We start from the raw sequence: 23,397 nt of genomic DNA on the forward strand, positions 1-23,397 counted from the left end.
ACAGCACTCCCAGAGATGACGGCCTCCTCCTCTCACCCTCCTCATCTTCCTTGCCACCTCCTCCTCTCCTGGTGACATCAGCAGAAGTCATCTCCCCTGACCCCAGAGACGAGCCCACAGGAGACCTTTGGAGATCTCGGAGGCAGATTGGGCTGACGTCACCTTTGACATAACATAACCCCTTACATGACTTGCCCATGTTTATGTAAGAATTAAAGATATGAAAGCCCTTTGGTTGGTTGGGTGTTACGCTAACAAACCTGCCTGTTCTGAAAAAAAAATAATATTAGCTGAATCAGAAGGCTGTGAGTAGCCTACCTTACTGCAACTCAGATGTGCTGTTTTGTTTTACACTGGCTTTGCAGGTTGTGCTTTTACTCATCTGGCTGAAGCTGAAGTAAGCTACGTGGGGGAACAGCTCCAGACAGCTAGATATTTTCTGAGTTTCAATATAACATGGTGCATATGAAAGTCAAGCTCTCTGAGCCTAAACATCACACAACAGCATTATGCCTACAACCCAGACTTCTCTACTCACAAGGTCGTTCCTCCCCTCCAACCGCTCCATATGCTCGGCGTGGAATGGGCCATGCCACGGTCAGAGCCACAGACAGAGCCAGCCACACTAGCAGACGGGGCCTGCACAGCCATCATTAGCCTCCGCGAGCAGCAAATTGGAGTCGCTTCCCAGCTGACCAGGCAGGGAACACAGCCTCATTAATCCAACAGAACAGAGAGTGAAGCCACCCCATAATGCATCTGGACAAACTTTTGTTGGGGCACGCGAAGAGTTACGCCGTGCGTGACTTAGTGACGGCTGGGAGGAGACGGTGAGGCCCCTCTCTCCCTCTTTCTCGCTCTCTGTCAACGCAGAGATTTACATGTGATTCAGTGTGCTGCACCTTTTTCTACAGGCGGATTAATGTCTATGCCATGAATCATCATATTGTCCTCACTACTCCACTTCTCAAGTGTGCGCTGACGGATTGCGCAACACAGGGTGCTGCACGTCCCCTGTGCTATAGAGTAAACAAACAGTGACATTAGCACATTCATAATTTAAATTGAACTTGTCCCCTTTCATCTGGATGAATGCAAATACGTAACAGAATACACTGGAGTTAACCTTGGTCAACGTTACGTAATCCCTCAGATTTTTTCCCCTCTATTACGTATTAAGGGGTATTAAGATGAATTCCACGAAATGTAAAGGAATCTTGGCTGATCAGAGAAGCAGATACACAGAGTACTTAGAAATCAGAGTACTGCAGAAATGTCACTTTAAATAGTTTAAATATTTTATATATTTTACATTTAATTCAAAGTTCTCATGGCAATATACTGCAGCTGCAGTCTATACCCCAAGGTAAGTTTATTATAATTTTGTGAACTAAACATGTAAATATCACTGGCCTCTCATGACATTGGTAAGACTTCCAAATAATCGATCATCAGGTCAGCTAATTTGAGAGTCTTTCTGTGATTGGTCTGTGTCAAGGGTTTGCTCTTGCTGGACATGGGCAGCTGGGGGCCTAAGAGGTTCAGGCGATTGGCCATGAATCACAGTGATCTAGCACAACACTCTTTCTGCATTCTCCAACCTGACAGGTCAGGGTAGCGCTCTACACACAACACTATAGCCAATGCATCATTCACAGGGAGAAAGATATAAATACAACAGGACAGCCATGGACGGACCAAAAGAGGCTGCAAAGCACATTTACACAAGCCTGATATGACAATAGACTTAACGTCACAGAACACCTCTCAATAACTTTTATTTTTGCACTATATTGCATCAGACCACAATTGCAAAATATTTCAAGAGATAATTTGATCAAATTCTTTAAAATGCTGCAAAACTATACGCATGCTACAAACTGAGTCATATTAGCTTGATTATATCATGGGCATACTACAGTGGATGAGTAGTGAGGCGGATCATTTCCTGTCTCTCATAAATATAGCATTGGCCTTACTACAGCAACAGGTGTCCTGAATATCGAGTTTGTCATCTGAGATGGAATAGTGTGTGTGTGTGTGTGTGTGTGTGTGTGTGTGTGTGTGTGTGTGTGTGTGTGTGTGTGTGAGAGAGAGAGAGAGAGTGTGTGTGTTTGTTCAGATCAAGATCAAACCTCTCTTTGTATTTCGGGCTGAAATTGTGTCTTAATGAGTGATAAATAACACCTTGCTGGCTTCGGCCTCATCTGAGAACACACCTGTAAACACAGACACTGGGACACCTGCGCTGAGTCACCTGGGGGTCTTACACACACACATTCACAGATGTGGCCTTTCACCACCTCCCCCCTCCCCAAACACACCGCCACCCCTGGCCCTGATCCCCCCCCCCCCCCTCCCCTCCCCTCCCCCTCCCCCTCTCCCTCTGCTTCTACATGCTGATACACTCAGCTCAGATGTCTACAGTATGTGTGAGTGAGTGTGTATAACTACAGTGCAAGGATGTGTGTGTGTGTGTGTGTGTGTGTGTGTGGGTGTGTGCCTGAACGATATGTGGATTTATGTGGGTGGGTGTGGGATTGTGTTTGTATCAGTGTGTGTGTGTGTGTGGGGGGGGGGGGTGCAGGAAGCAGATGTGTAACAGTGTGGCTGTGTCATCCGTGTCAAAGTGAAAGAGCGCACCCCGCATGTGAAGAGAGAGAAGGTGATTCACTGCCATCCACATACAGGGTGGCAAGCAGGGGGTTATTTTGTCACAGAAAGCTGCACAGATCTAAAGATACAGCTCGTGAGTAAGAAACGTGGAATGGCTTCCCGACTGAGGTACCAGTATTAAGTCACGGTGACTAGTGACAAAGCCATTTGTGCATGTCCAGGTTTGACAACAAGGTATGATAAGCACCTAGTCCACTCCAGTTTCAACAAGAACTCAGATTGTTCCGTCTCTTTCAAACCAGCAGTCATGAGTAGTGACACAGTCACGTATTTCACAACATTCATTCCTCCTTCTCTAACCGATACAGCCCTGTTCATATGGTCTGGGCCTGGCGTCCCAGATTTGAATGGAAACTATGAAAAGGTGACCGACATGGGGAGGACAAAGCTCCCTCGATCCTCACCGCTGCCATTCCAAGTCTCTCCTCATCCCCGGGCCCAGCTTTGAGTAATTAATGGACGATTCCTTCCTGGGTGATCTGCCTCGGTGTAATTATAACCATATGCTATTTTCAAAGACGTTTAATTGCCTAATTAAAATGTTATTAAAATGCTGGATCAAGATGGAAGGCATTTTGAACCCAGTAGTTGTGGCTATATAAAAATGGATCTTCAAATTTCCCCTCTTATCTGTTTCACGTGTGGGTACATTTGGTTTCAGTCGCTGGCACCTCCAGTCACAAGGAGGAATTCAAAAGAAAGGAGCAGAGTGAGAGAGAGAGAGAGAGAGAGAGAGAGAGGGGAAAAAAGAGCCGTTCCAGCGGAGCTCACAAAAGCGTGTCGGAGAGAGTCATGATAGATTAATGTAATATATGGCCATGAAACTGGACGGAGATGTTTCATCACCTCCTCCTTTTTTAATCCCAATTACCTAAAACCAGAACTGCTGTCAGAAGTGCAAATATTGGCAATATCCCCACAATATCCGTCTTCTTATAACCCCCCTTCGCCAGTTCAACCCAGAGTCCCCCCCCCCCCCTCCCCCCACCCCCACCCCTGCACTCCGAGCGAATTTCCATCACAGATGTGGAGACAGCCGATGAAATGTAGCGGAGTGGCGGACCAGTCGGAGCATCTGTGCCGTGCTATCGCCATCAGCAGAGGGAGAGGAGGGTGAAGAGGAGAGCAGCTCTTCAACGTGGCTGAGAGCAATAACAGATTTGTTCCGCAGACGGAAAGGTTAGCGAGGACCTCGATCCACTTGAGGAAGGGTTTGAGGTGGGGGGTGGGGTTGCCGGGGTGGAGAGGGGTGTCAGTGACTCGTCAGTGGCACGGTGAGTCAGTGGGCAGAAGGGCAGAGGCATGTGATAAAGAGTTACTTATCTACCGGAGTAGCTCTTATTCATCTAGTTTCTCCACGTCTGATCGAAAGGCAGCTACTACAAGGACAGAAACAAAGCTGGGATGTGTTATCGGAGCAAATACTCTGGGGTTTCCCCATCAATCTCTGTACTTTCTTTCAGAGTTTGCACAGTTTCGAAATGCATTCATCACATTTGATGGAACCATAAAAAGAAGGGCGTGAGAGGAAGTTGCAGACATTATCTATTTGGTTACGGTAAATGGGCACGGTCAAGCAGAGGTGCGAAAACAACATGAAGGCATGATCAATCATGCAAGGCCGAGCTACAGAGCTCTGGTGGCACTGTTTCTTTGGACCCTCTCAGGCTGGTGTGTTATGGCCTGGTGCGCAAAGACAGAGAGAGAGAGAGAGAGAGAGACAGAGAGAGAGAGAGAGAGAGAGAGAGAGAGAGAGACAGAGAGAGAGAGAGAAGGAGAGAAGGAGAGAGAGAGAGGAAGGGGGGCAGAGGAAAAGGAGAATTGGCAATGCTGCTTTCTCTCCCCTTGGTAGCTTACCCCAGCCTTTTTTCCTGGCAAAGTCTGCCCTGTCAAAACACATCAGCCAAGGTCTTAACTTGGATTAAAACCCTTTCGTGTGTTGTCATGAATAAAACTTAATAACACAGCCAATGTAGATATGCTGAGTAAAAGAGCTGTGAGCAAAAGAACGAGGTAGCAGAGAGAGTGGGGGCGCGGGGTGCCTCGATTCGGTTAGCACCCATGACCTCTTCCACGGAGTCACCAGGGAAAGCCTGTTGAATTTTTAATACACAAAAGCCTAAACAGAGACTCTCTTTTTTTTCATTATTCTCTCCCTCTGTCTGTCTATGTCACAACCAGTGGCATAAACAGTGTAGTGTCAATTTGCACCCTTAAGCTAGTCATCTAGCATCTGGAGCCTATTGATATTTAATATCAAGTGTGTCACAATAGCTTTGCTCATGGTTCGATCTCCAATAATCATGTTGAGAACAGAGCACTATGGATGAAAATATGCAGCCACCACTGAACACTAGGTTGGAGGGCGGGCAGCGTCACTACCTCACCCCCCCCCCTCCCCAATTCCTCCCCATTTATTTATCTACTAATTTATTTGGGGGGGGGGCAATCAGAAAATGTCAGGACTCTCTGGAGAGTTTGGCATTCAAGACAGTGTGTAACACAACAGTGCCTATGATGCTGCAAACACATTTACAGTAGCCCATTAATATGCCTGCTACATCTCCCACTGCTTCCCTGAGACCTCCGCATTCCCTCCCTGTAAAATTCCTCTATTGTAATTCAAGGAACACTATGTTTGTTTTCTAAATATTGTATGATTTGCTCACCACCACCATCTCCCCAACCCCTCATCCAATACCCCTGAAGAGGCAGCTGACATAAAAGACCCTCCGCAAGTAATTGCCCAAGTAAATAATGCATGCTGACATTTGCTTTGATATACAGTGTGAATAGAATACAATTACGCTGTTTACTGCATTGCAAATGCAATCTGTTTGCACAACCAAACTCAAAGAGAGGAATGCATTTTATGCTCCTTATTAAGTGGTCATCTCATTTAAATCTCAGCTGAACTTGTGGAATATTTATCTCAGTGAGTGGAGATTCGGTGCGCTTACACTTTCCAAACAGGAAAATCGACTTTGTAAACAGTAAGTATCATATTCTGGCTCTGGTATCCACCTAATCCAACCAGTTATAGGAAGGAATAACAAACAGCTAGCCTTCTCTTATTTAACACTCTTGATTAATGGTGTGACTACTGTATGCTCATGGTACCCATCGCACTGGATGTACCCAAAAATATGAGCAAGCCACAAAACCTCAGGGTTACTAGTAAATCATATTGGTCAGCCAGTGTTCTTGCACCAACAAATCAAACATGTTGATAAAACAACAGGCCACATCGGACTTCGACCCTTATCTCTGTTAAAGCTCTGTCTGTCATCGGCAGCTGTTTCTGTAGTCGAGGCTTTCCTCTAGAAGAGGCAGAGCGAGAGGAGGGGGTATAAAGCACTCCCTGCCACGCAAAGCACTCCGAGCTGCTCCAGAAACTGTTGGAGCAATTACCATGTGAGACGCTCTTTAAACGCAGCTCTGGGACTCGAGATAAGTGCACAGTGGGACTGTGGTGGTGGTGGTGTGGGGAGGGGGTTGATTGGAGGGGAAGGACGTAGGGCCAGCCCTTCACACTCTAATACTGACTTGCCCTTGGTGCAGCGCTTTCCCCCCTCTTCCTCTGCTTCCGTGCCGGTGCGATGGTGAATGAGGGCTCATGTGTGTTAATGAGCTGGGGCACTCAGCACAGGAGTCGGACGCTCAGACTGCGGGATCACTACGCCCCACCAGCTTCCTCTCTCCACTGTGTGCTCATCACATGAACTACTGGAGAAGACACAAACTTTCATCATGGCAGTCGGGGAATCTATCTTCATCATTAGAAAGCACAACTCCGGTCTAAGAACAACCTAGAGTCTATTTTTGGATTATAACAAGTGTAAACCTTCATTGGGAACCAACTTAATGTTGAGGTAGTGAAGCTGCCCACAAAGGCTATGCTATATGCTTTTTAGTTGTAAAAGCATATTCCGGTCTCACTAAAACCTGCACATGTTAGCATTGTTTTTAACAAAGGTTTACACTCACTATCATCTAAAAATAGACCCTTGGTTATTCTTCAACTGGATTTGTCCTTTAAAGGAAATCTGTGTGTGGTTATAGACACAACCACTGCTTGAAATAAAACGTCAGCAAAACACACTGGAACTAGTTGGGATCAGATCTGGCTCAAATTGGTGCCAGATCTGAGATAGATCTGTTCCAGCACCAATCTTTATCTGAGGCTGGGAGCTATCAGTGTGAGTACGGCTGACTTAATCAAGCCCGAGGTTCAAAACCATCCAGCCTTCCAAACTGTGTTATATTTCAACTGTGACTGTTTGACTGTTCTTGTTCCGTAGGTAAGAACAGATTGTTACTGTTTGTCTGTAAGATACACAGAGTGCCACAGTGTCATCTAAACAGCTCTGTTGAGTTTCCCAGCAGTGCTTCTCTGGCTTCTCTGGAACAGTTGGCCTTCCAGTGAAGTCAGTGCTCCGAGGATTTTTTTTTCAATAATAATGGATAATCATCGCTCCCAATCCTCCACATTTAAAAATAAAATAAATAAACTCAGCTGCTCGGAGCTCAACGATCTCTTTGAAGGCGTCTGCGAGCTTTTCAAAGCAGACACTGAAATGTGCTTCTGTGCAAATTCCACAGATTTCCTCTGCCCCCCCCCTCTTGAAGCCTGCTGAAGAAATTAGTCTCAGCTCCGTCGGCGAGCGATCGGGACATTATTGCATAGCACACAGGTGAAGCGCTGGAAAAGTAGCCACGGCTGAAAAACTAGGTCATGGACTGTTTCTCCACCCGCTCGCTCGCTCACTCCTGTGCTAAATGTTTCCAATTGTTAGGATTATCTTGCCATCTTGCTTTATGTATTTACTGTTAGGGCAATATTTGGCCCTGATACCCTAAGTGCTGATAAGGCAAGTATGGTCTGGGAATCTGAGTTCACTCCTGGTTCCTGTTATGCCAAAGTTGCTGACAGTGTGGTAATGGATGGACTCTTTGTTGGGAGGGAAAATGACAGAGTTTGGCTTCCAAAAAAAGGTCAGGTCAACGTGCCTAATATCTATACATTGTTAGGTCAGATTTTCCACAAGAAAGGCGTGTGAAGTCATTGGCAGCACATGGAAAAAGGTTAGACTTGTTTTTTCAACATATCGACTTCGGTCCACTCCCTGTATTGAATTCTTGATCTGTGTCTTAAGAATGGCTGAGGCCTCCTTTCACCCAGCTTCTGCACATAATCAGTATTGACGTACTGAGATTTCAGTCCCTTGGTCACACCACCAGTGCTCACGCATCACACAAACAATAGCTCTCGTTTCACGTCATGACTCTTTACCTAGTCGGAATGCATCTCCCTTTCTCTCTCCCTCTCCCACTCGGTCTCAACTTAATTAGACACGGTGTGCATTCTCCGATGGCCATAAACAAAGACGAGTGACTGTTTGGCGTTGAAGTCCACAGAGGGAGGAGGGACAGGCTCTGCATTCCTGAGGACGGACACAGCGGCCAAGGTAGCCACTTAGTGTGCGGGCAGGCCTGCAAGAGCCATTCATCACTGGACCAAAGCCTATAGAGCGCTGCCCTGTGACAGGGCCAGTGGCACGCCTGTTCCCCTCCTCAGGACCATCAATATCCCTTCCTTCACTCCGGGGGCCGCTGAGGGACATCTCCTCCTCCTCTTCTCCCCTCTTGGCCTCCTCACTGATGGATGTCTGTCTCTCGATGGCAGGCGCTTACAGCGCTATAGCGACCCTGCTTCTCCACTCTGCTTTTCCTCGCTCCGGTTTCATGCTTCTGCAGAGAGAGGCCGGCCAGCCGGCCGGCCGGGCGGGCATGCAGACCGGCTGGCGTGAGGAGCCAGGGAGAGCTCATCACCTCCAGGCCGCATCCGTCACTGCCGCAGGTCCACGCCTCTGTGCCCGCTAATGTCTATCATCGAGCGCATCCCACAGTCCCGCAGCCCCATTCCACAGCTCTGTCCATCAACTCGCTGTGCTCAGCTCACCCCAGAAGAAGAAGAAAAAAAAAGCATGTCTGCCTATGCTGCTCTCTGCTGTCTCCAGTAAATCCGCCTCAGGCTGCATGCTGTATAGAAACACACACAAGCTAAACATATGCAAACAAATCAATAGACATTGCATTGAGATGGTGTGGGTAGCTTATGATGTCACTGATCTGGGGAATAATCTAAATGAAATACTACTTCCCGGGCAATAGCTAATAATGCAGAGGGTCTGGATGCTGTTTGGGGAGGACCAGGCTATCTGTGCATCCATTTTCACATCTGTTCAAGAATCCTTGCTCCAGATGAGCTACAAATCAGCTATGAAGCAAGACTGCAAGCCATGTGTGCAGAAAGGTTGCTTTTGGTGAGGGTGGAGACGAGACAATCAGGCGCTTGCGGCATGTTCTAGCCGACATTGGCGCATCTTATCACTCACATGCTTTGTCTCAAAGGCTAAATTTGACCTCTGTGTCGAATGAACAAACAATCCTCCCTGAATTAGGTTTCAGTGGGGGTGGGGGGAGTGGGGGTTGTGGTTGTTTCAACCACTGCTGGAAATTTCTCCTCAAATCAATAAAGTGTGATCAATAATGGCTGGCGCTTCAAGCTGTTTACTCAGAAGTAATCTGAGTGCACTGTGGACCACAAGTCCACACAGAAAACATAATCAGTGACATGCAATTTCTAGTCCGATCGTAACTTTTGTGAGTCAAAGTCAAAAATCAAGAGACACAAACATCCCAGCTGTTTCCTGGATGCCAGCTGTATGCAATGTCATGTAAATTCAGAGTAATCTGGAGAAGCTGAGCTTTAGAAAACGGGGCGTTACAGTTGGAGCGACTTCTCTGCCACAGCAGTAAGTCAGTCTGAGCAGTGAATGATAAGAACCCTCTCTTTTAGCAGCAGATGCAAAGAAATGCTCTCTAAGCTGTTTCGGGTACAATTCAAAATACCCATTACAGTGCACAGATTGAATCTCAGATTTTTTTTTCACAAAAAAAAAACTGCCAAAAAACAGTTCCAACTGACTATGCAAAAGGGGGGCATTGCTTATTTTAAATGTATTGACCATCTCACAGTATTTGCTGATTTATATGCTTCTCTAATGCATGTCCGAGACAAACATGCAAACACACACACACACACTCTCTCTCTCTATCTATCTTTCTCCTTTCCTCTCCTGTTCTCTCCACACACACACAGACACACACACAGACACACACACACACACACACACACACACACACACACACACACAAATGACATATTCTGAGATGTGTGTGGTAATTATCACACCAGACTGGGAACACTAACACCCATACTCTCTGACACCGCCCCTAACACACACTCACTCACACACAGTTACACACACACACAGAGGCTCTTTGCTGGGTGACCTCCCATGAGGGGACTAAAAAGAATGCTGGTCATTCCTGGGCCCACGGTCACTGGAGTCGTCAAGACAGCGGCATCTCAGCCATGCCTATGATCCTTGGAAATCCTTTGCGTCTCAGATATTTTGGGTGAATTCCTCCCAGCGGTGCCCGTCAGTTCAGACAACAAATGTTGACCCCATTGGCCCGTCTGGTCAATCATCCATCAAGCCAAGATGGACACCATTAATCAAAAACGGTCTAGTTGTTTAACTCAACTTGACCAGTTCTTTTTTCACCAAACAAGAGAAGGGCACCATAAAGACCATGGCACACACAGAGTTGTAGAGTTTCTCTTGCACTATGGAATTTTCTTTTCAGGCAGAAATGGAGTGTGCTAATCAGAATATCTTACTGAGATACTACATGCCATGATCCTGGTGCTCTACTGTTCCTGGTTTTCTACTTCTTTCCTGCAGTCTTGTGAATACCACTCTGCAGAGGAAGCGCTCAGATTGATCCTTTAAGGTGGCTTAACTTAATGACTGACTGACTGACTGCTCTATTTAACCAGGCTTCATAGGGGGATTTGTGCAGTATTGAATGCCAGCTCTGAATGCCATTCAATGCCAGCTTCTTGGCTGCAGGTGTATGTAGGCCAGCCTCCGGTTAAACTCTGTCACACACACACACACACACACACACACAGCCTAACTGCACAGCAGTATTCCTGGTGTGTGAAATATACTGTTGACAGAAGCTCAGTACATCCAAAAAAAGGGAATATACACCACTGAGTTCATTGATGAAACTTCTTTTGAAATATTATAAATGTGCTAGTGGCCAGCAGCACAGACACACTGAGCTCTTAACACCTGGCCAGCCTGACATGTTGTTTACTAGCCTGGGGCAGATAAGGAGCTCAAAAGAACCCTTGAAGTCCTAAAGATCCCTGAGATATCATCAGCTTGGCAGTGCTGCGGGTTATCTTCACGTCGAGATCCAACCGTCCGCGCCCGATAGGTCCCAACTGCGCCCCGGGCCAATGGGATGTTGCTTCATGAGGGCAGAGATCTGATGTCATGGAACGATGGGAGTGAAGTGAGGTGTGGGAGCGTGAGCGCAGAAGCCCACATCGCCAGCACTTTTTTTCACTAAGCTCTTCTTTCACCCACTTTTGCAACCTGTGCCTGCACGACCAGGGAGAGAAAGGCAAGGACGCAGCCCATTAGGCAACATCATGCCAAACCCACAAGACGATCGGAAAGTGATCCTCCGGGACAATGAGTGGTTGATGCCTGAAGGCTTAAATGCATTTATCATAGTAACCCTGATCACTATTTTTTATATTCCTAGCGTAAATATCCGATATGCAGTTGAGATAATGCTGGCTATAGCCATAATGACCTGGTTTCTTATCAGTCATTTATAGGCTAATCCCCTTAGCTTATTTCTGCGTAAGGTCACAAAACGGGTGACAGGAGGTTTATTTTGTCTTATACAGTACACTAAAACAAGGCCACAGCATACAGCACATCCTCTACCTTAGAGAATAAAAGATAGCAAAATATCTGTGCTTACAAGCACACAAAAGAAACATCTCAGACACACTCTGAAATACGACTCTGCAGAAGCTTCTTTGATCTCGAGCATTTGAATAGTAGCTTATCAACTATTGCTCTTTAAAGCACCGGAGGCATTTTTGTCTGAGTGTTGTGGCAGGAACAATGGCAGGGATCATTTTCATGTTTGAAAAGACTGTGGAAATGCCATGAATTTACAGTGCATGCTATGTGAAGCAAAAGCAATTAGGAGGGTCCCATTTTGCCCCTAATTGTCAGTTAATTGCGAGAGGGTAATTGTGTTTGATTGAAACCAGTCAAAAATTGGCCTCGCTGTCGCGCAAGCCTCAATCAGCGTGACCCCGGGGTCCTTCCCGGCGCTCAGCCTGCAGAGAATTCCCCAGCCACAGGTCAAACACTCGCTGTGAATGCACACAAAACATCGCAAGTCGTGAAAAAAAAACCCTGTGAATAGAACAACAGCAACACCAGTGGTGTCCACAGTGGCCGCAGCCACAGCAACAGCGAGTGCCCTGAATGCAAAAAAGCCGCCTTGTCTGGGCAGATGTCTAATGGGCCAGCTGGGGCCGAGGGCTGCTATCAGTGAGGGTCTGTGAGGCCGGGCCCGCACCGCAGTGGAGAGCTGCCAGACGGACGAGAGGCCAGCCAGTCATCTGCAGCTCCTGCCCGCTCATACAAAACACCAGCCAACATGCAGGGGCTGACATGTCAGCTTCACTTTCTTTCTTTCTCTCTCTCTCTCGATACTTCTCTTAAGATAGAGAAAAAAAATAGAGTTGGAGAGAGAGAGAGAGAGTCAGAGAGAAGTATAAAATAGAATAAAAAAGAGGAGGCATACGCAAGATCTTTCATTCTCTCTCTCTCTGTGACTTCTAAATGCGTCATATCTCTGAATCACTTGCATTAATTATTCAGGTTGCACCAGCAAGGCTCTCTCCACAAAAGTCTTGCGATCCGCCGCATGCCCCCGCTTTTAGCACATGAGGCTTTCAGCCCGTGCCAGCTTCAGAGCCATTGTTCCGGGTGACTTCGTGCCACCACTCACCCTGCTAAATGTGTACACACCAGCCAGGCAACTGTATGCCGTAGGCAGGCAGGACTGTATATCACAACGGCTGTTAAAAGACACAGGCCGCTGTAAAACACTTCTGTGTTAGTTTATAAGGGGGAGGGGAGGGAAGGGAGGGGGGGCATAGTTTTCTAGTCAGGGCACTGCTATGTGGGTCAGTGGAAGTCGTGTGCTAAGCCGCCACTAAGGGCCTGTCTGCATTACCATAAGAAAGGCAGAGCTGGCAGGGACTTGACTGGACTGAGCCTTATAAAATGGTACAGCTCTGGTATGCATCAGGCTCGCCTGGTAGGGGAAAAAGGAAAGAGAGACAGAAAGCAGCACAGGTTCTCTCTACACCAGCCTCTGCCAAAGCAGTCAAACGAGAGGAATGGAGAGAGAGGAGAGAGAGAGATAGAGATGAAGAGAAAGAGAGAGAGATGGGAGTAGCCCGAGAGAGAGAGAGGGAGGGAGGGAGGAACACTGAGAGAGAACACACTCCCCCTGTTTGTGGATTCCAGCTATGCATAAAACAATTCAGAAGCATCCATGGCATCTCTCCTCCCCCTGCTCTGTGCTCAGAGCACACGTCTCCCCAACGCTATCTGCAGGCAGGCCTGGCAGAGAGACACATGACCATCACTCTCCTCTCCTCTCCTCTACTCCTCTCCTCACCTACTGCCTCAAGGTTACAGACGCTTTAAATCACGCTGTATTACTGCAGTAAAAAAAAAAAAAAAAAAAATCAGGTGGTCTCACTCATGAAAGATCATATCGCAACAAAGCTGTTGTGAAAGACGTGACAAAGATGAAAGATGATGTTCTGGGGTGTGTTGGGAGAGACAGCGGGTGTCCAGTAGTGAGGGATCAGTCAGAGGAATGTCTTGGAGGGTCAGAAGAGCTGGGAGTGGAACAGAGGGCATAACCTCGAATACTCAGAGATATCAAATCGCTGGGGTCTCTGGGGGGAGGGGAAGTGTGCAAGCCAGACCGTTAATCAGGCAAGTGCTAACGTCAGCATAGGAGGTACACATATGCACGCCCCCCCAAAAAAAGAAAAACACCCCAGCATACGCCCATTCATAGACATACATATACATACATGCATAAACGCATACAGTACACTCGTAACATACACATGCTGAAGGTACACGATACAAACTTACACACACACACCTATTGACATACCTCATAAAACTAGAGCTACGCACAGTTATGGTATGTCACACTCGCATACTACAAATCATGTGTGTGCAGTGCATGCATAAAAACACATACTCATGCGCACATGCACACACACACACACACACACACACACACACACACACACACACACACACACACACACACACTCCTGTGTTCATGCAAACTCACACTCAACCTTCACACACTCACCCCCACCCCAAACGGCTACACTGGTGTGAGACTCATAGACCTCCACATTCCCGACCCCACGTCTGTCTAAAATAGACCTCTATAATGCATGTAACACGGACACGCAAGAGGGAACAGGTGTGAACTGTGCAGTGATGGACGACACTCACTGAGGCTGCAGGGTGATGGTGAGAGAGAGAGAGAGAGAGAGAGAGAGAAAAGAGAGAGAGAGAGAGAGAGAGAGAGAGAGAGAGAGAGAGAGAGAGAGAGAGAGAGAGAGAAAGGGGCCTAACCCTGTCTGTTTCCCACACGGCCAGATGAGAAACGCTGACGCACAGCGAAAACCTCTGGCCACCATTTCATCCCGTAACATCCAACCCTGGAGACCTTCTTCATGTGTAATTAGAATTCCCAGCGGAGTGTGTGTGTGAACCCTGTGGCCATTTTTGGTCCCTGCAGTTCTCCTCCCCCATCACCACCGCCACCCTCCCCTCCACTCTCATAGGGGTTAGAAAGGCAGCTCCGAGGGTCTCTGGGACGACTGGGCAAACACAAGAGTCCTGGCCAGCGTCCAGCTGCCCGGTCAGTTCCCACATCATGCCACTGTGTGCAGGGACACACTAAGAGAGGCGGGCGAAAACACAGAAAAGACTCTGCTGACTTCGAGAGTAATGCGTGTTTGCCAAGGGTTCCCACCGCTGACTCAACAGCAACAGAGCAGCGACTGAAAAGCCCTAGAGTAGGCCTGAAAAAAAAATGAAAAGGCAAAACAAAGCAGTCACTGAAAAGCAGCTGCTGGCTATAGAATGGATTTGGCTCAAGTCTGGCCTGGATGTAGTCTATATCTAGTCTAGATTTTATATCGATCCTGGATCTGGTCTATATCTAGCTTGGACCTGTACCTTATCTAGCCTGGACCTGGTCCTTATCTAACCTGGACCTGGTCCATATCTGACCTAGATCTGATCTATATCTAGCCTGGATCTGGTCTGAGTCTGATGCGTGTCAATCTCCAGACTCATCTGCTATCTGAGTCAAAGGTTAACGCCAGCGAGGCTGTTGCACGGCTCAGCGTGTCCCCTGTCTCCTACCCTGTTAGCACTTAGCAGTGCTCATTTGGGCCTGGTTTAGTGCCAGTCGCATCACAGGCGACGGGACGATTTCACAGTGAGCACCCATTCACAGCGTTACGAGCCAACTAAACAGGCCTGTGATGAACCAAGCACGCCTCCCCTGCTCTGAAGTAGTTCTTCTCATGAGTGCTGGTGCACAGCATACTCAGATAGGTAGAGGCGTGAATCATCTTCCTCTCAGTCAAGGTATGTGCTGTGGGTGCATGGGCCATCCTGACTAAAACCTTTGCCTGGAGGAAGGCGTGAGGAAGTACGGCACACATTTATTTACATTCAGCGTTTTTTTTTATGACCAGATCCAATAGCATGACCTAAATTCAAACATATGTCTTTTACACACACACACACACACACACACACACACAGAGAGAGAGAGAGAGAGACAGAGAGAGAGAGAGAGAGAGAGAGAGAGAGAGAGAGAGAGAGAGAGAGACACACACACACACACACACACACAGAGAGAGAGAGAGATGCACACGCACACACACACACAAACTCTATCTCTCTCTGTTTGGTTCATTGAAGCAGGTTGAGAGAGGACGTAAGTCAACCAAAGAAGAGGAATCAGCCTAATGCTGCAAAAATACCCCTGGGATATGGGGTCTGTGATGGGAAACATGTGGCGGGGAGAGAGGCCACGCAAGGGGAGGCTTACACAGTACACACACTCTATTCCTCAGATAGAGCTCCCTTTCTCTCCTTCATTCTCTTTCACTCTCTCTCTGCTCCCCCTGTTTTTTCTTTCCCTGCCCCATAATCTCTAACAGGTTGCTGACTGCACCAGGTCACTGAAGACTGCACTGCACAGAAGCTGTGTGTTTGTGTTTGTGTGTGTGTGTGTGTGTGTGTGTGTGTGTGTGTGTCTCTTGTGTCCCCTCCTTTCGCAACCTCTTGACCCTGGACATCTCAATGCACTTTACCTGCTGTGTGTGTGTGTACAATGACACGCACACATAAAGTATACGAATAATCTGTCAACTCCTCTTCCATTAAATAAATGGCAAGACTAAATAAACTGAATAAAATGTCCATATTTTCCATGACATTACTGTTGTATGTGAATACATATTTGTGTATAAATACAAATTTGTATGTGTGTGCGTGAGCGAGAAGCTAGTGGCCCCACATGTGAGCTATTGATATAACAGGCACCGTCTTTTACCAACCAGCCAAACACTTTCTGACAGCATCACACAAGCGGCTCATTGTCGCGGGTCCGGTGCCCAGAACACTCCTGCCAGCTGTTGTCTTTATGGATCAGACCAAAGAAAAACACGGAGGGCACGGCCGGCGGCACAAGCTGACCCCCCGACAGCCACCGTCCCCCCAACACACACAAAAACACACACACACACACACACACACACACACACACACACACACACACCATCACTAGTACATAAATCCCTCTTAAAGCATCACCATCACAGGACTACAAAACAGGCACCACCCCAGATGGAAGACACTAAAAGAAAATAGGTGTGTTTACGTTTGGTTGAGATAAATCGGTCTGGGTCGAGTTCTCTCCCTCTCCTTTGTCATGCGGTTGCAGTTGATGTCCGCTGTGGGTAATTTGGCTACAAGCTCCAGGGCAAGGGCAGGGATGGTTATCTCCCCTGTCCAGCTGTCCACTGGCACACCAAAGGGGCAATCAATCCACTGGGCTAAAATAAAATTGGCCTCGGAGAGAGAAACCTCATACTGGCGCTAGGCTCCATCCGGTTTTCATTACATCTCAGAGCGCAAGCCACTGACTGGTTCTTTCCCATGACATGTAAATAAACTTGAGGTAAGTGGTCGGTAGAGAAGAGTGACTGAGTTATAAGCTGATTGTCTTGAATGTGTGTGTATGTGTGTGTGTGTGTGTGTGTGTGTGTGGGGGGGGGGGGGGGGGGGGGGGGGGGGTTATTCCAAAATTGCACTGAAACAGAATAATTAACGAAATACGGCCTTGAGCATTTCCTGGATGCCGCAACAGCAACAGTGGCAGCAGCAGTGGTAACATTTAAGGACAGAGTGTTAGTTTTTTGCATCCTGTTTATAGTTGGCTGAGTACACAAGAAGAAAGAGCTGTCAGCGTGGTGGTGAAGTCAGGCCTGCCTGAGTCCACTAGGGCTACTCTGTAGTTTCTGCTCCAGTGCTGATGAGCGTGGATGGCCGCTACGCATCGATGGGCATCAATCACACCCTGACTGACAGGCAGGCAGAGCGCGGTGGAGCGGCTTGACTTTCACAAACTCACACCTGCTGGCTTCAAGATGTCTTGAAGTCTGACTTCACACACACATACACACACACACACACACAACTATGTGACATCTGCCGGCTGTGCCATCAAATAACATGCTCTCTCCCGTGATCTATCCTTCTCTAATCCTCACACACACACACACACACACACACACACACACACAATGTAGCAACTGCCACAACTACAATGAGAAGTCAGGAAAAGTCCAATCAGGGCCAAATCCTGTGAACCCCCACAGTGATTTTCCCTTGTTTTCCTCTCTCCTCCTTTCTTTCCTTTTTTCTCTCTCTTTCTGAGGCCCACGCTGGCCACAACAGCCGCAGTGCACAGACAGGTCAACACAACCAACACACACATGTACACTTGCACACACGCAGTTACACTAATACACACACAAGGACACACCATAGCAGCCACAGCTATACAACCTTTTCTGACAACCGTCTCTTTAAAACTTACACATACACACACACACACACACACTCCCAGACACAGAGCCAGTTTGCCATCCTTTAATACTCACATGCTTAAATTATTACTTTTGTCACAATACAGTGGTTAACTTACAATCATCTGAAACACACACACACACACACGGCACAAACAACAGCCTGGGCTGCACTGCACTGGTGCGACTCCCCTGCCCTGCCATCACCCTAATGATAAGCTCTAAAACAGACGAGGGGACTGCCTCATGTCATCTTACACCCACTACTACGATGCCCCCCCCACACCCCACACACACACACACACACACACACACGCACGCACACACACACACACAGACACCCGCACTCTGCTCTCAACATAAAGAGCAAACAGCAACAACAAACCCCCACTCTCAGCTCTTAGCAGCAGCAACCACCCCCCCCCCCCCCCCCCCCCTTTAAAAAACACACACCAGGTAATAACAGCAGGGTGACAAGGCAGTAAACCCCCACGTCTCTCCCGGTAACCCGATCCCAGCGGAGAACCACATCAATGATTAACAGCACAGACAGTTAGCGTCCTTAATGAACACGAGCGCGAGCAGGAGGGAAAGGCAAAATGAAAGAAAGCAAAAATGAAAAGAGAGAAAGAGAGAGGTGTTTGAAGATTCACTTACTCTCTATTCACCAGCGCCTCTTTTTTCAGTCTGAGTAATCTTCACTAGTTTGGGGTTGGGGGTGTGTGTGTGTGTGTAATGAAAAGCCCCTCCTTTTTAGAGTCCCCCCCCCCCCTCGGAGAATCGTAGAGAGCGGTCGCGAGCTGAAATGAAATCCCTTGAAGTTTCAGTCCACGGCTGAGTGGTGGCTTTATCCAGCGTGTCCGCAACAGGGCTCTATGGTCCTGTAGTCCAGCGCAAGGTCTGCTGTCCCCCCTCTCGCTCTCGGTCTGTCTCTCTGCATCAGCACGCTCACATGCGTGTGTGAGAGTGAGTGAGTGAGTAAGTGAGTGTGTGTGTGTGTGTGTGTGAGAGAGAGAGGGAGTGTGTGAGCGAGTGTGACACGCAGAGCTGGAGCCACTTGCCTCTGGCGTAATCACGAGGCCCCTCCCTCATGCTCTGTCAGAGAGGAGAGAGGGAGGGAGGGAGAGAGGGGGGAGAGAGAGGCGAGAGAGGGAGAGAAGAAACAGGAGAAGGAGGGGAGTGGTGTACTTGGACGCAGACTTTTCAAAAGGAGTGAAAGAAAACCTTGAATTGTTCTCAACCTGCTTTCAGTCTCAATCTTCATATGCATATACCGCAAAGGAGTAAAAACAGTTTCACTGCACTTAGTGACACTATCTAAAAAAATAAAATACAACCCTTTTAAAAAAAGTCCTGGGATAGGTTTGACCTAACCCCTTAAGGTGACAGGCCAGCCGTCAATACACCAAGGTAAGAATTAAAAGTCCTGCCAAGAAAAAAGAACACTACATCTATTAGGAAAGTCCTCAGGGTTTATCTGACGCCAGCTTGCTTCCGAGGGTCCCTGAGTCAGGACTGAAGACAGCGTTTCATGCCCTGAGAAAGGACCACTGTCCAAACGTGAAACTGCATACTCCCCCAGCACAGCGGGCAAAGCCCCGGCTCCCCTTTCATTTGAATAGCATTAGTGCGCGGTGTTGATCCTGGCAGAGTGGCAAGCACCTTACAATATAGTTAGCGTTAAGAGGGAAAACGAAAAACAATACTGCTTCTTTGAATTGTGTTTTAAGTCACAGTAGGGGATTTTGTTTTTATCCCAGGACAAAATGAGTTGTTATTGAGGAGAAAATGAGGCTGTTTCTCATGAATGAAAGCCAAAAGAGGGACAGAGGGTTGAAGACACAAGGCAGAGCCTCGTTCTTCCTGGTCCTTCACCTGGTTAACGCAGAGGTCACGGGAGGTCATTCACAACAAAAACAGATGTCAAGAAAAATCTAGGAGCACCTGAATAAACAACCGAGTCCAATGGTCTGGAGTAGGGCCCTTCCCTGGAATAGAAGAGTTAAATTAGTACCCTGAGCGAAGGAGGGAGCCGGGGTGGCAGTTTTAGAGGTGTCATGCATTAGAATGCCAGCCAGGGGATAGCTGGGTATAGCAGAAACGGTGAGCAAGCTTGAGATTCCTAAAGTTCACGTGACCCCCCCCCCCCCCCCGGTTTCTGAGCCACTTAGCAGACGTCTTATTTACAGTGCAGGCAGGAACCAGACCCTCTGACACCGGTGTCTGCTGGCTCTTCAGTCTGTGGACTGCCCGGTGCGCCAAGACTGCAGCTCTGCGTTTCAGCTTTTCAGAAAAGGTCTGGGCTGAAAAAGCCAAAGATGACCGAGAGTGCACAGCCTTTAAAGCTCATTAAGGGTTGGCCGCATAGTTCATTTGAACAAGCCCAGCCGCTGAAACACAAACCCAGGAATGTAGGACTTTGTCAGCATCCCTTATGGTCATTAAAATCTGATATTATAATGTAATCATAAACCAGTATTATCATACTACTGCAGTGCAAAAATCACCTCTTACTCTAATATGGTCCAGCATGTTATCCATAGACCACATCAACAAAAGAGAAACCCCTTGTAAACTATCCAATCAATCAGACCAACAGACAGACACACACACACACGCAGGCAGGCAGGCAGGCAGACAGACAGACAGACACACACACACACACACACACACACACACACTGCACTTCCGTCTGGAAAACTGGGCTCCTGCTGCAGCAAAAGCCAGACCTGTTAAAGGTGTTATACGTCAGTCTGCTGTCTGCTGCCACATGAGGCTTGGTGCTCAGGGCACTTTTCACCTCCGCTGGCCTCGGCCAGGACAGCTTCTGCAGACAACCACCGGACAAGCCATCAGTGGCTGCCTATGACCCAGTGGGCTGCAGCAGTGGTTGGCATTAAAATGCCATGGGCCAGAGTGGATATCTCAGTGGAGGGTAGTTTTTGCATATCTTTTCATGCATTTGATAAATGCCAACTGGCGAGCATTACTTCTGTAACGGCTTAAATATTTATATGCTGAGATTCATGTTTACATTACCAAAGCCTCGTCCACCCCTACCCCACCCCAATACAGCGGCAGCAGCAGTACATAAATCTCTTAAAGCAATGGGGGTCTGAGGGGGTGGAGGGGTGGGGCGGCGTGGGGTGGATTGAGGGGGGATGGGGCAGTAAGTTAGTTTCTGGTTAAACAACAACAACCAAAGAATACTTCTCCTTCCCCCATTTCCTAGCCGAGAGGATTGGATGTCAAATGATTAAAACTTTCCTGCCGGTGTGAGTCTCTATTGTGGCATTCAGACTGAAATATAACAGATATATCTGCACGAGGAATTATAGGAATCATAACCACAAATTAGAGTAAATCAGAACAGAAATCACTTGCATGAAAGCTGAGCAGAAAGCAAAATGCAAGCAAATCAGTGTTCGAGAGGCACAAATAAATAAATGGCTTTTAAAAAAACACACTCTGGAGAGAAATAAGAAGTCTCGAGCCCTTTCCTGCTGTCTATCTAAAACCCAGAGGACACGCTGACAGGTCAATTCCTACAAATTAATTAGAAGATTTGTGCAAATTAGAGTGCCACGATAAAGCCATTTGTTTAACATGTTACCCCCTAAAGAGGAAACAGAAAGATAACAGTTCTCTTCACTACAGATCTTAGGAGGGGCATGGAGACAGCGACGGCCATGTTTTTATCTTGCTCTACAATGCAGAGCTTGGTTTATTGGGTAATTTTATTATTTGTGTTTTTTTTTTCTTTTTTTCTTCCACAAAAAGTAACTTTTCTCAACTTGGCAGTCTGACCTTCGAGGTTAATCAAAATAAAACAAAGGCAGCGTTCACGGTGCGCTCTTACGCGCACCCAGCCGCCCTATCTGACAAAGCAGTGACATTTTTATCTCAAAGTGTTTGAGTGACTGATGTGGCGTGAACACTTTACAGACAGCTCTGTAAAGGTCCCCCACCACCACCACCACCACACACACACACACACGCACACACACACACACACACACACACACACACACTCTCAGACACCATCTATCTTCCAGAAAGGAGCTGCTGAACTGCAGGGGCCTCCAGACTGCTCAGCTAGAAGACGCTCCAAGTTTGGGTCTGTTTTCAACTCCGTCTTCCAACCCAGGGCAAAAAAGTGTCTGAAGACAAGTTAGCTCAGCTATTGGAGCTTTCCATGTCACACTCATCCACAAAACTCAGAGCAGCCTTTATCTCCTAGTCAGTCTGGTTTTATGAATGCTATGAGAGATTAGCAGGAAATGATCCCCTGCATCTACAGTGAGTGACCCCTTTCAGGCAGGCTCTGACCCTGACCTCTATAGATCGAAAAGGGTACTGCAGCTCTAATAACTTCATGGTCAGTAAACTAATAAGTGAAATGTTTTGATATAAACCATGAACAGGACATACCTGGAATTGAATTCTACAATGCCTGTGCATTTCAGTGGTCAATTTAATATCATATGTTGGACTACTAGAGGTAAAACAACCTTGAAATGAGGATAAGCACAGAGATTTGTCTGGAGGAGGTGATTGGAAGAGAAAAGATTGAGCTTCAGTGAACACTGAGTGACAGTTTTGTTTTTAAAAGGCAGAAGAAGAAAAATAATGCATTCCTGTTTAACAGTTTGAATCCAAATGTTCTGACAGCTTGAACTCAACATCCCCAAAAAATAGGCAAATATATAGGATAGCAATGATGCATACTATCATACACGGGATAGTGATTATGCATTCTATTACACACTTATGAGCCTCACTTTTTCAAGGGGTGTGGGGGGGGTGGAGAGAAAGCAGATCAATGTTAGTGAGTCAAAACACAATTCAATAGCGAAAAACTGGAGCCATTGACATATCTTCTTACAGATCATGTGACTGCACCCTATAGCCATATCTGCAGGACATATGACATCATATGCAATACTACCTCAGTTACAAAAGTAACATTTATCACCGATTACATACACAAGTCATGGTGAGTGACTCTCACACACACATACATATACATGCACACACACACAGTCACGCATGCACACACACTTTGCACAGATCACAGTCACACGCACAATGCCTGTCATGACACTAAAGTAGGGAAATGGAGAGAATGGAATCTTCTGTAGTCACTATACTACCTTTACCTCCTCCTAACCAAACCACCTACCAACCAAACCACCTCTCAACCAAAAAGAGTAAAGGCCTAAATCAGTCTTCTAATATTTCCACTAATCTTCCTGAGTCACTGTTTGCAGTCTGACTGGCTTAGGTCCGTCACCAAGATCACAGACGTGTTGCGGATTCGGCTGCCTGTCAATCATCAACACAAACAAAATTCCTCAGCAGCTACTGGCTGTAAGTAGACCTGGTATAACTCCAGTCTAGGAAGTTTACACAGAGCATGACTTATTCCTCTGCCTTGTCTTTTTGCCCCTCAGGCTCATATGGAGATGAGCGCACCTGATAAAGGGCGACCTCAGTCAGGTTGATGAATGTAAAGGGATGAATTCCTGTGGTCTCCTTCTGTGTCTCCA

General features: G+C 47.2%; 1 protein-coding gene across 3 annotated transcripts in view; it reads right to left on the minus strand.

Annotated features, from left to right (window-relative positions):
• The window catches only part of sema4ba (sema domain, immunoglobulin domain (Ig), transmembrane domain (TM) and short cytoplasmic domain, (semaphorin) 4Ba), a 64,026-nt gene that overhangs the window by 35,099 nt on the left and 5,530 nt on the right, over positions 1–23,397 (minus strand). The window contains exon 1 of one of the 3 annotated variants that reach the window (XM_042110876.1): positions 18,506–18,863. The exons of 1 other annotated variant lie outside the window; for it this stretch is intronic. The gene's annotated coding sequence lies outside the window, so the exon portion shown is untranslated. Of the gene's footprint in view, positions 1–538; positions 1,065–18,505; positions 18,864–23,397 lie in introns of those variants that run through there. One more of the 3 variants, XM_042110877.1, reaches the window with a different exon arrangement.

The sequence above is a fragment of the Alosa sapidissima genome, chromosome 11 (assembly GCF_018492685.1).
Source record: "Alosa sapidissima isolate fAloSap1 chromosome 11, fAloSap1.pri, whole genome shotgun sequence".
NCBI lineage: Eukaryota > Metazoa > Chordata > Actinopteri > Clupeiformes > Clupeidae > Alosa > Alosa sapidissima.